This window comes from Rissa tridactyla, chromosome 3 (genome assembly GCF_028500815.1).
Source record: "Rissa tridactyla isolate bRisTri1 chromosome 3, bRisTri1.patW.cur.20221130, whole genome shotgun sequence".
Taxonomy (NCBI): domain Eukaryota; kingdom Metazoa; phylum Chordata; class Aves; order Charadriiformes; family Laridae; genus Rissa; species Rissa tridactyla.
Window position 1 is genome coordinate 18,782,877 of NC_071468.1, and position 15,489 is coordinate 18,798,365.

The following is a 15,489-nucleotide window of genomic DNA, read 5'->3' on the forward strand; positions in this document are numbered from 1 at the left end:
ACAGTCTAATACAAAACACCCTACAGTACAATACATACAACGCAACAAATACAATCTAATACAACACATATAGTATAACACAGTACACTCTCTACCGCACAATACAAAACCCAATACATAAAATCCATGCCAAAGCACAAGGTATACGATACAAGACATACGATACGTACAAACCAGATAAGACAATACCTACAATACCATACCAGACAGGAAATACAATAAAAAATAAAAATCAAGCCGTACAATACGCACCGTACATACTATCAAATAAGTACCATAGACAACATAAGCCACAAGCAATAATATACATTGGATTAGTGCAGTATATAAAATACAATAACTACAATACCGCACCGTGCAATACATACAATAAAAGACAAATACATTACCATAAACACTGTTCCACACAGTATATACCACATCATACAGTACATAGCATTAGATATGTACCTTACAATAGACACCGTACAACATAATGCAATGCATACCGTGCAATACAATACATACAATGGATACAATACATACATACATACATACATAGGAGTACAACGCATACATCACAGAAAATACAATACATAATCGTTACACCGCAGACAATGCCGTACAAAATACAACACCTGTAATAGCACACGATACCTACAATGCGGTACAGACAATAGATACCATACCATACCAGACGTTAAATACAGAATACAAAGCAAAATGCAGTGCAGTACAATACAATACATACCATACATTACATACAATACAGTAAGTACCAGAACATACAATGCGACGCATCGCAGACAGTACAGCACGATTCCAGAAGATATTCGACCATACCCACAATACCTGACATCTCTACAACACAATACACGCCCTACAGCACGTACCATACAATACACTGGAGACGCTACAGGACAAAACAAAATGCAATACATGAAATGCAGTACATGAAAGGCAACGCATGCAATGCAAAAACACACCATACCCTACAGACCATAGAATACAATACAAAATACAAAAATACAATACATACAACGCATACAACACGTACCGTGCACTATATACATTAAAACAATACAATATATACCTTACAGACGGTACAACACCATCAATAGGATACACGCGATACAAAACGATACATCAGAGACAACACACACAAGACAATACAGACCTGGCCACACAAGACAGTACATAAAGCGCGATAGAAAATGCAACACAATACAAAACACAACGCAATACTTACCAAACCATACATACCGCCACGATGGGCTCCTCCAGCCCAGCACGGTGAAGGGCTCCTCTGGGGCCGTGCAGTGAAGGACTCCAAAAAGAGCTGGGCAGCACGCTGAAGGCCTCCGAAGGTGCAGCCCAGTGAAGGGCGCCTCCAGGGCAGCACGATGAAGGGCTCCATGATAAGCCGGGCAACGCAATGACCAACTCCTCCGAGGCGAAGCGATGAAGGACTCCTCCGGGGCAGAGCGCCGAAGGTCTCAAACACGATCCGGGCAGCATGAGGAAGGGCTCCAAGATGAGCTGGGCGGCAGCATGAATGCCTCCTCCAGGGCTCCTCGGCAAAGGGCTCCTCCGGCGTGGCGCGGTGAGGGGCTCCTGACGAGGGGGCATTGTGAAGGACTCCTCTGGGGCGGCACGCTGAACGGCTCCTCCGAGGTGGCACAGCCAAGGCCTCCAAGAAGAGGCTGGCTGCGGGAGTAAAAGGGCGCCGCTGGGACAGCACACTGAAGCGCTCCTCTGGTGTGGCACGCTGAAGGTCTCAAAGGCGATCTGGGCAGCATGATGAAGGCCTCCAAGACCACCCAGGCAGTGCAACGAAGGGCTCCTGCGGGGTGGCACGACGATGGGCCCAGAGGCGAGTCGGGCGGATCAATGAGGGCTCCAAACTGAGCCGGGCAGCACGATGAAGAGCTCCTCCGGTGGGGCATGGTGAAGGACTCCTCCGGGGCGGAGTGCCGAAGGTCTCAAAGACCATCAAGGACAAAGAATACAAACTACACCAGACATACAGGACATACCACAGAGTACTTCCCATACCGTTACACCAAACCATACAATACAAAAGACAATACAAAATAGAACACAATACAAAATACAAAACAAGGCAAGAAAATACAACATATACAACACAAGGAATACCATACCTTACAGACAATACACAATACTCAACAAAACGCAGTCCCGACAATGCATTGCACACACTATAAGTACAAAAAACATACTACAAACTAGAGTACGTACCACACCGCCGAGGCAGAAATACAGAACATGCAACAGACTACAATACGTACCAGACCAGGAATACCAGACCCTACATGAAATAACCTACACCGCAATACATACTGCAATACAAAAGACACTGCAGCACAATACATAGACGAAGCTGGCAGCATTAGGAAGGGCTCCAAGAAGAGCCGGCAGGCGCAATGAAGGGTTCCTCCGGGGCAGTACAACGTCAGGCTCGAAGAAGACCTGGGCGCCGCTGAGAAGTGCTGCTCCACGGCGGAACGACGATGGTCTCCTCCGGCGTGTTGCAACCATAGCCGCCTCCGGCGCAACGAAGGGCTCCCGTCGGGTGGCATGGTGAGGGACTCCTGTGGGGCAGCGAGGTGACGGGCTCCTCCGTTGCGGTGAAGGGCTCCTCCAGGGCAGCACAGCGAAGGACTCCTGTGGAAGGGCGCAGTGATGGGCTGCTCTGACGTGGCGCGATGAAGGGCTCCTCTGAGCTGGCACCGTAAAGCGCTCCTCCAGCGCGGTCCCAGGAATGACTCCAGAAAGGAAGGACATACCAAACAATACAATACCGCACCTGCCATACTTACAAACTATCCCATACCTACAAACCACACCGTAGAAACCATGCCATAGGCACCACACAGACAACACCAACCATACCGCACAGATCATACATACCGTACAGTACACCGCACACGATCCCACTAAATCACACCATAAAAAAACACAATGCAAAATAAAACACAATACAAAATACAAAACAAGAGAATATAACACAATACACGCAATACAACAAAATCCATCCATCCATCCCAGAACTTCAGTTGCGCGACTCATTCCACCAAGTCTTGCTAATACACACTAGAATACAATACATACTCCGGTACCAAATAGTGTATTATCTTACACTAGAATGCAAAACGAACTAAAGTACCACACAAGCCATACAATACATGAAATACAATTTGAAATACGATAAAATAAATACATCGCCTTCAAAAATACACTGCAATACAACAATATATTACAATGCAACAGACAAGACATACATTACAATCAATACCATGCAATGCAATACCTACAATAAAGAAATACAATGGATAAAATACCATGCATACAATGTAAAAAAACAGTGCAATACCAAATACAAATTACAACACAAAATACGAAAGATGATACAAAAAGCACGAGCCGATACATAAAATATGATGCATACACTACCTTAAATACAAAACAATACAGACTATACCATACTATACAAACAGTACAAAGCAAAATGACATATATAGTACAAAACACACTACAGTCTAATACAAAACACCCTACAGTACAATACATACAACGCAACAAATACAATCTAATACAACACATATAGTATAACACAGTACACTCTCTACCGCACAATACAAAACCCAATACATAAAATCCATGCCAAAGCACAAGGTATACGATACAAGACATACGATACGTACAAACCAGATAAGACAATACCTACAATACCATACCAGACAGGAAATACAATAAAAAATAAAAATCAAGCCGTACAATACGCACCGTACATACTATCAAATAAGTACCATAGACAACATAAGCCACAAGCAATAATATACATTGGATTAGTGCAGTATATAAAATACAATAACTACAATACCGCACCGTGCAATACATACAATAAAAGACAAATACATTACCATAAACACTGTTCCACACAGTATATACCACATCATACAGTACATAGCATTAGATATGTACCTTACAATAGACACCGTACAACATAATGCAATGCATACCGTGCAATACAATACATACAATGGATACAATACATACATACATACATACATACATTGGAGTACAACGCATACATCACAGAAAATACAATACATAATCGTTACACCGCAGACAATGCCGTACAAAATACAACACCTGTAATAGCATACGATACCTACAATGCGGTACAGACAATAGATACCATACCATACCAGACGTTAAATACAGAATACAAAGCAAAATGCAGTGCAGTACAATACAATACATACCATACATTACATACAATACAGTAAGTACCAGAACATACAATGCGACGCATCGCAGACAGTACAGCACGATTCCAGAAGATATTCGACCATACCCACAATACCTGACATCTCTACACCACAATACACGCCCTACAGCACGTACCATACAATACACTGGAGACGCTACAGGACAAAACAAAATGCAATACATGAAATGCAGTACATGAAAGGCAACGCATGCAATGCAAAAACACACCATACCCTACAGACCATAGAATACAATACAAAATACAAAAATACAATACATACAACGCATACAACACGTACCGTGCACTATATACATTAAAACAATACAATATATACCTTACAGACGGTACAACACCATCAATAGGATACACGCGATACAAAACGATACATCAGAGACAACACACACAAGACAATACAGACCTGGCCACACAAGACAGTACATAAAGCGCAATAGAAAATGCAACACAATACAAAACACAACGCAATACTTACCAAACCATACATACCGCCACGATGGGCTCCTCCAGCCCAGCACGGTGAAGGGCTCCTCTGGGGCCGTGCAGTGAAGGACTCCAAAAAGAGCTGGGCAGCACGCTGAAGGCCTCCGAAGGTGCAGCCCAGTGAAGGGCGCCTCCAGGGCAGCACGATGAAGGGCTCCATGATAAGCCGGGCAACGCAATGACCAACTCCTCCGAGGCGAAGCGATGAAGGACTCCTCCGGGGCAGAGCGCCGAAGGTCTCAAACACGATCCGGGCAGCATGAGGAAGGGCTCCAAGATGAGCTGGGCGGCAGCATGAATGCCTCCTCCAGGGCTCCTCGGCAAAGGGCTCCTCCGGCGTGGCGCGGTGAGGGGCTCCTGACGAGGGGGCATTGTGAAGGACTCCTCTGGGGCGGCACGCTGAACGGCTCCTCCGAGGTGGCACAGCCAAGGCCTCCAAGAGGAGGCTGGCTGCGGGAGTAAAAGGGCGCCGCTGGGACAGCACACTGAAGCGCTCCTCTGGTGTGGCACGCTGAAGGTCTCAAAGGCGATCTGGGCAGCATGATGAAGGCCTCCAAGACCACCCAGGCAGTGCAACGAAGGGCTCCTGCGGGGTGGCACGACGATGGGCCCAGAGGCGAGTCGGGCGGATCAATGAGGGCTCCAAACTGAGCCGGGCAGCACGATGAAGAGCTCCTCCGGTGGGGCATGGTGAAGGACTCCTCCGGGGCGGAGTGCCGAAGGTCTCAAAGACCATCAAGGACAAAGAATACAAACTACACCAGACATACAGGACATACCACAGAGTACTTCCCATACCGTTACACCAAACCATACAATACAAAAGACAATACAAAATAGAACACAATACAAAATACAAAACAAGGCAAGAAAATACAACATATACAACACAAGGAATACCATACCTTACAGACAATACACAATACTCAACAAAACGCAGTCCCGACAATGCATTGCACACACTATAAGTACAAAAAACATACTACAAACTAGAGTACGTACCACACCGCCGAGGCAGAAATACAGAACATGCAACAGACTACAATACGTACCAGACCAGGAATACCAGACCCTACATGAAATAACCTACACCGCAATACATACTGCAATACAAAAGACACTGCAGCACAATACATAGACGAAGCTGGCAGCATTAGGAAGGGCTCCAAGAAGAGCCGGCAGGCGCAATGAAGGGTTCCTCCGGGGCAGTACAACGTCAGGCTCGAAGAAGACCTGGGCGCCGCTGAGAAGTGCTGCTCCACGGCGGAACGACGATGGTCTCCTCCGGCGTGTTGCAACCATAGCCGCCTCCGGCGCAACGAAGGGCTCCCGTCGGGTGGCATGGTGAGGGACTCCTGTGGGGCAGCGAGGTGACGGGCTCCTCCGTTGCGGTGAAGGGCTCCTCCAGGGCAGCACAGCGAAGGACTCCTGTGGAAGGGCGCAGTGATGGGCTGCTCTGACGTGGCGCGATGAAGGGCTCCTCTGAGCTGGCACCGTAAAGCGCTCCTCCAGCGCGGTCCCAGGAATGACTCCAGAAAGGAAGGACATACCAAACAATACAATACCGCACCTGCCATACTTACAAACTATCCCATACCTACAAACCACACCGTAGAAACCATGCCATAGGCACCACACAGACAACACCAACCATACCGCACAGATCATACATACCGTACAGTACACCGCACACGATCCCACTAAATCACACCATAAAAAAACACAATGCAAAATAAAACACAATACAAAATACAAAACAAGAGAATATAACACAATACACGCAATACAACAAAATCCATCCATCCATCCCAGAACTTCAGTTGCGCGACTCATTCCACCAAGTCTTGCTAATACACACTAGAATACAATACATACTCCGGTACCAAATAGTGTATTATCTTACACTAGAATGCAAAACGAACTAAAGTACCACACAAGCCATACAATACATGAAATACAATTTGAAATACGATAAAATAAATACATCGCCTTCAAAAATACACTGCAATACAACAATATATTACAATGCAACAGACAAGACATACATTACAATCAATACCATGCAATGCAATACCTACAATAAAGAAATACAATGGATAAAATACCATGCATACAATGTAAAAAAACAGTGCAATACCAAATACAAATTACAACACAAAATACGAAAGATGATACAAAAAGCACGAGCCGATACATAAAATATGATGCATACACTACCTTAAATACAAAACAATACAGACTATACCATACTATACAAACAGTACAAAGCAAAATGACATATATAGTACAAAACACACTACAGTCTAATACAAAACACCCTACAGTACAATACATACAACGCAACAAATACAATCTAATACAACACATATAGTATAACACAGTACACTCTCTACCGCACAATACAAAACCCAATACATAAAATCCATGCCAAAGCACAAGGTATACGATACAAGACATACGATACGTACAAACCAGATAAGACAATACCTACAATACCATACCAGACAGGAAATACAATAAAAAATAAAAATCAAGCCGTACAATACGCACCGTACATACTATCAAATAAGTACCATAGACAACATAAGCCACAAGCAATAATATACATTGGATTAGTGCAGTATATAAAATACAATAACTACAATACCGCACCGTGCAATACATACAATAAAAGACAAATACATTACCATAAACACTGTTCCACACAGTATATACCACATCATACAGTACATAGCATTAGATATGTACCTTACAATAGACACCGTACAACATAATGCAATGCATACCGTGCAATACAATACATACAATGGATACAATACATACATACATACATACATACATTGGAGTACAACGCATACATCACAGAAAATACAATACATAATCGTTACACCGCAGACAATGCCGTACAAAATACAACACCTGTAATAGCATACGATACCTACAATGCGGTACAGACAATAGATACCATACCATACCAGACGTTAAATACAGAATACAAAGCAAAATGCAGTGCAGTACAATACAATACATACCATACATTACATACAATACAGTAAGTACCAGAACATACAATGCGACGCATCGCAGACAGTACAGCACGATTCCAGAAGATATTCGACCATACCCACAATACCTGACATCTCTACAACACAATACACGCCCTACAGCACGTACCATACAATACACTGGAGACGCTACAGGACAAAACAAAATGCAATACATGAAATGCAGTACATGAAAGGCAACGCATGCAATGCAAAAACACACCATACCCTACAGACCATAGAATACAATACAAAATACAAAAATACAATACATACAACGCATACAACACGTACCGTGCACTATATACATTAAAACAATACAATATATACCTTACAGACGGTACAACACCATCAATAGGATACACGCGATACAAAACGATACATCAGAGACAACACACACAAGACAATACAGACCTGGCCACACAAGACAGTACATAAAGCGCAATAGAAAATGCAACACAATACAAAACACAACGCAATACTTACCAAACCATACATACCGCCACGATGGGCTCCTCCAGCCCAGCACGGTGAAGGGCTCCTCTGGGGCCGTGCAGTGAAGGACTCCAAAAAGAGCTGGGCAGCACGCTGAAGGCCTCCGAAGGTGCAGCCCAGTGAAGGGCGCCTCCAGGGCAGCACGATGAAGGGCTCCATGATAAGCCGGGCAACGCAATGACCAACTCCTCCGAGGCGAAGCGATGAAGGACTCCTCCGGGGCAGAGCGCCGAAGGTCTCAAACACGATCCGGGCAGCATGAGGAAGGGCTCCAAGATGAGCTGGGCGGCAGCATGAATGCCTCCTCCAGGGCTCCTCGGCAAAGGGCTCCTCCGGCGTGGCGCGGTGAGGGGCTCCTGACGAGGGGGCATTGTGAAGGACTCCTCTGGGGCGGCACACTGAACGGCTCCTCCGAGGTGGCACAGCCAAGGCCTCCAAGAGGAGGCTGGCTGCGGGAGTAAAAGGGCGCCGCTGGGACAGCACACTGAAGCGCTCCTCTGGTGTGGCACGCTGAAGGTCTCAAAGGCGATCTGGGCAGCATGATGAAGGCCTCCAAGACCACCCAGGCAGTGCAACGAAGGGCTCCTGCGGGGTGGCACGACGATGGGCCCAGAGGCGAGTCGGGCGGATCAATGAGGGCTCCAAACTGAGCCGGGCAGCACGATGAAGAGCTCCTCCGGTGGGGCATGGTGAAGGACTCCTCCGGGGCGGAGTGCCGAAGGTCTCAAAGACCATCAAGGACAAAGAATACAAACTACACCAGACATACAGGACATACCACAGAGTACTTACCATACCGTTACACCAAACCATACAATACAAAAGACAATACAAAATAGAACACAATACAAAATACAAAACAAGGCAAGAAAATACAACATATACAACACAAGGAATACCATACCTTACAGACAATACACAATACTCAACAAAACACAGTCCCGACAATGCATTGCACACACTATAAGTACAAAAAACATACTACAAACTAGAGTACGTACCACACCGCCGAGGCAGAAATACAGAACATGCAACAGACTACAATACGTACCAGACCAGGAATACCAGACCCTACATGAAATAACCTACACCGCAATACATACTGCAATACAAAAGACACTGCAGCACAATACATAGACGAAGCTGGCAGCATTAGGAAGGGCTCCAAGAAGAGCCGGCAGGCGCAATGAAGGGTTCCTCCGGGGCAGTACAACGTCAGGCTCGAAGAAGACCTGGGCGCCGCTGAGAAGTGCTGCTCCACGGCGGAACGACGATGGTCTCCTCCGGCGTGTTGCAACCATAGCCGCCTCCGGCGCAACGAAGGGCTCCCGTCGGGTGGCATGGTGAGGGACTCCTGTGGGGCAGCGAGGTGACGGGCTCCTCCGTTGCGGTGAAGGGCTCCTCCAGGGCAGCACAGCGAAGGACTCCTGTGGAAGGGCGCAGTGACGGGCTGCTCTGACGTGGCGCGATGAAGGGCTCCTCTGAGCTGGCACCGTAAAGCGCTCCTCCAGCGCGGTCCCAGGAATGACTCCAGAAAGGAAGGACATACCAAACAATACAATACCGCACCTGCCATACTTACAAACTATCCCATACCTACAAACCACACCGTAGAAACCATGCCATAGGCACCACACAGACAACACCAACCATACCGCACAGATCATACATACCGTACAGTACACCGCACACGATCCCACTAAATCACACCATAAAAAAACACAATGCAAAATAAAACACAATACAAAATACAAAACAAGAGAATATAACACAATACACGCAATACAACAAAATCCATCCATCCATCCCAGAACTTCAGTTGCGCGACTCATTCCACCAAGTCTTGCTAATACACACTAGAATACAATACATACTCCGGTACCAAATAGTGTATTATCTTACACTAGAATGCAAAACGAACTAAAGTACCACACAAGCCATACAATACATGAAATACAATTTGAAATACGATAAAATAAATACATCGCCTTCAAAAATACACTGCAATACAACAATATATTACAATGCAACAGACAAGACATACATTACAATCAATACCATGCAATGCAATACCTACAATAAAGAAATACAATGGATAAAATACCATGCATACAATGTAAAAAAACAGTGCAATACCAAATACAAATTACAACACAAAATACGAAAGATGATACAAAAAGCACGAGCCGATACATAAAATATGATGCATACACTACCTTAAATACAAAACAATACAGACTATACCATACTATACAAACAGTACAAAGCAAAATGACATATATAGTACAAAACACACTACAGTCTAATACAAAACACCCTACAGTACAATACATACAACGCAACAAATACAATCTAATACAACACATATAGTATAACACAGTACACTCTCTACCGCACAATACAAAACCCAATACATAAAATCCATGCCAAAGCACAAGGTATACGATACAAGACATACGATACGTACAAACCAGATAAGACAATACCTACAATACCATACCAGACAGGAAATACAATAAAAAATAAAAATCAAGCCATACAATACGCACCGTACATACTATCAAATAAGTACCATAGACAACATAAGCCACAAGCAATAATATACATTGGATTAGTGCAGTATATAAAATACAATAACTACAATACCGCACCGTGCAATACATACAATAAAAGACAAATACATTACCATAAACACTGTTCCACACAGTATATACCACATCATACAGTACATAGCATTAGATATGTACCTTACAATAGACACCGTACAACATAATGCAATGCATACCGTGCAATACAATACATACAATGGATACAATACATACATACATACATACATACATTGGAGTACAACGCATACATCACAGAAAATACAATACATAATCGTTACACCGCAGACAATGCCGTACAAAATACAACACCTGTAATAGCATACGATACCTACAATGCGGTACAGACAATAGATACCATACCATACCAGACGTTAAATACAGAATACAAAGCAAAATGCAGTGCAGTACAATACAATACATACCATACATTACATACAATACAGTAAGTACCAGAACATACAATGCGACGCATCGCAGACAGTACAGCACGATTCCAGAAGATATTCGACCATACCCACAATACCTGACATCTCTACACCACAATACACGCCCTACAGCACGTACCATACAATACACTGGAGACGCTACAGGACAAAACAAAATGCAATACATGAAATGCAGTACATGAAAGGCAACGCATGCAATGCAAAAACACACCATACCCTACAGACCATAGAATACAATACAAAATACAAAAATACAATACATACAACGCATACAACACGTACCGTGCACTATATACATTAAAACAATACAATATATACCTTACAGACGGTACAACACCATCAATAGGATACACGCGATACAAAACGATACATCAGAGACAACACACACAAGACAATACAGACCTGGCCACACAAGACAGTACATAAAGCGCAATAGAAAATGCAACACAATACAAAACACAACGCAATACTTACCAAACCATACATACCGCCACGATGGGCTCCTCCAGCCCAGCACGGTGAAGGGCTCCTCTGGGGCCGTGCAGTGAAGGACTCCAAAAAGAGCTGGGCAGCACGCTGAAGGCCTCCGAAGGTGCAGCCCAGTGAAGGGCGCCTCCAGGGCAGCACGATGAAGGGCTCCATGATAAGCCGGGCAACGCAATGACCAACTCCTCCGAGGCGAAGCGATGAAGGACTCCTCCGGGGCAGAGCGCCGAAGGTCTCAAACACGATCCGGGCAGCATGAGGAAGGGCTCCAAGATGAGCTGGGCGGCAGCATGAATGCCTCCTCCAGGGCTCCTCGGCAAAGGGCTCCTCCGGCGTGGCGCGGTGAGGGGCTCCTGACGAGGGGGCATTGTGAAGGACTCCTCTGGGGCGGCACGCTGAACGGCTCCTCCGAGGTGGCACAGCCAAGGCCTCCAAGAGGAGGCTGGCTGCGGGAGTAAAAGGGCGCCGCTGGGACAGCACACTGAAGCGCTCCTCTGGTGTGGCACGCTGAAGGTCTCAAAGGCGATCTGGGCAGCATGATGAAGGCCTCCAAGACCACCCAGGCAGTGCAACGAAGGGCTCCTGCGGGGTGGCACGACGATGGGCCCAGAGGCGAGTCGGGCGGATCAATGAGGGCTCCAAACTGAGCCGGGCAGCACGATGAAGAGCTCCTCCGGTGGGGCATGGTGAAGGACTCCTCCGGGGCGGAGTGCCGAAGGTCTCAAAGACCATCAAGGACAAAGAATACAAACTACACCAGACATACAGGACATACCACAGAGTACTTCCCATACCGTTACACCAAACCATACAATACAAAAGACAATACAAAATAGAACACAATACAAAATACAAAACAAGGCAAGAAAATACAACATATACAACACAAGGAATACCATACCTTACAGACAATACACAATACTCAACAAAACGCAGTCCCGACAATGCATTGCACACACTATAAGTACAAAAAACATACTACAAACTAGAGTACGTACCACACCGCCGAGGCAGAAATACAGAACATGCAACAGACTACAATACGTACCAGACCAGGAATACCAGACCCTACATGAAATAACCTACACCGCAATACATACTGCAATACAAAAGACACTGCAGCACAATACATAGACGAAGCTGGCAGCATTAGGAAGGGCTCCAAGAAGAGCCGGCAGGCGCAATGAAGGGTTCCTCCGGGGCAGTACAACGTCAGGCTCGAAGAAGACCTGGGCGCCGCTGAGAAGTGCTGCTCCACGGCGGAACGACGATGGTCTCCTCCGGCGTGTTGCAACCATAGCCGCCTCCGGCGCAACGAAGGGCTCCCGTCGGGTGGCATGGTGAGGGACTCCTGTGGGGCAGCGAGGTGACGGGCTCCTCCGTTGCGGTGAAGGGCTCCTCCAGGGCAGCACAGCGAAGGACTCCTGTGGAAGGGCGCAGTGATGGGCTGCTCTGACGTGGCGCGATGAAGGGCTCCTCTGAGCTGGCACCGTAAAGCGCTCCTCCAGCGCGGTCCCAGGAATGACTCCAGAAAGGAAGGACATACCAAACAATACAATACCGCACCTGCCATACTTACAAACTATCCCATACCTACAAACCACACCGTAGAAACCATGCCATAGGCACCACACAGACAACACCAACCATACCGCACAGATCATACATACCGTACAGTACACCGCACACGATCCCACTAAATCACACCATAAAAAAACACAATGCAAAATAAAACACAATACAAAATACAAAACAAGAGAATATAACACAATACACGCAATACAACAAAATCCATCCATCCATCCCAGAACTTCAGTTGCGCGACTCATTCCACCAAGTCTTGCTAATACACACTAGAATACAATACATACTCCGGTACCAAATAGTGTATTATCTTACACTAGAATGCAAAACGAACTAAAGTACCACACAAGCCATACAATACATGAAATACAATTTGAAATACGATAAAATAAATACATCGCCTTCAAAAATACACTGCAATACAACAATATATTACAATGCAACAGACAAGACATACATTACAATCAATACCATGCAATGCAATACCTACAATAAAGAAATACAATGGATAAAATACCATGCATACAATGTAAAAAAACAGTGCAATACCAAATACAAATTACAACACAAAATACGAAAGATGATACAAAAAGCACGAGCCGATACATAAAATATGATGCATACACTACCTTAAATACAAAACAATACAGACTATACCATACTATACAAACAGTACAAAGCAAAATGACATATATAGTACAAAACACACTACAGTCTAATACAAAACACCCTACAGTACAATACATACAACGCAACAAATACAATCTAATACAACACATATAGTATAACACAGTACACTCTCTACCGCACAATACAAAACCCAATACATAAAATCCATGCCAAAGCACAAGGTATACGATACAAGACATACGATACGTACAAACCAGATAAGACAATACCTACAATACCATACCAGACAGGAAATACAATAAAAAATAAAAATCAAGCCGTACAATACGCACCGTACATACTATCAAATAAGTACCATAGACAACATAAGCCACAAGCAATAATATACATTGGATTAGTGCAGTATATAAAATACAATAACTACAATACCGCACCGTGCAATACATACAATAAAAGACAAATACATTACCATAAACACTGTTCCACACAGTATATACCACATCATACAGTACATAGCATTAGATATGTACCTTACAATAGACACCGTACAACATAATGCAATGCATACCGTGCAATACAATACATACAATGGATACAATACATACATACATACATACATACATTGGAGTACAACGCATACATCACAGAAAATACAATACATAATCGTTACACCGCAGACAATGCCGTACAAAATACAACACCTGTAATAGCATACGATACCTACAATGCGGTACAGACAATAGATACCATACCATACCAGACGTTAAATACAGAATACAAAGCAAAATGCAGTGCAGTACAATACAATACATACCATACATTACATACAATACAGTAAGTACCAGAACATACAATGCGACGCATCGCAGACAGTACAGCACGATTCCAGAAGATATTCGACCATACCCACAATACCTGACATCTCTACAACACAATACACGCCCTACAGCACGTACCATACAATACACTGGAGACGCTACAGGACAAAACAAAATGCAATACATGAAATGCAGTACATGAAAGGCAACGCATGCAATGCAAAAACACACCATACCCTACAGACCATAGAATACAATACAAAATACAAAAATACAATACATACAACGCATACAACACGTACCGTGCACTATATACATTAAAACAATACAATATATACCTTACAGACGGTACAACACCATCAATAGGATACACGCGATACAAAACGATACATCAGAGACAACACACACAAGACAATACAGACCTGGCCACACAAGACAGTACATAAAGCGCAATAGAAAATGCAACACAATACAAAACACAACGCAATACTTACCAAACCATACATACCGCCACGATGGGCTCCTCCAGCCCAGCACGGTGAAGGGCTCCTCTGGGGCCGTGCAGTGAAGGACTCCAAAAAGAGCTGGGCAGCACGCTGAAGG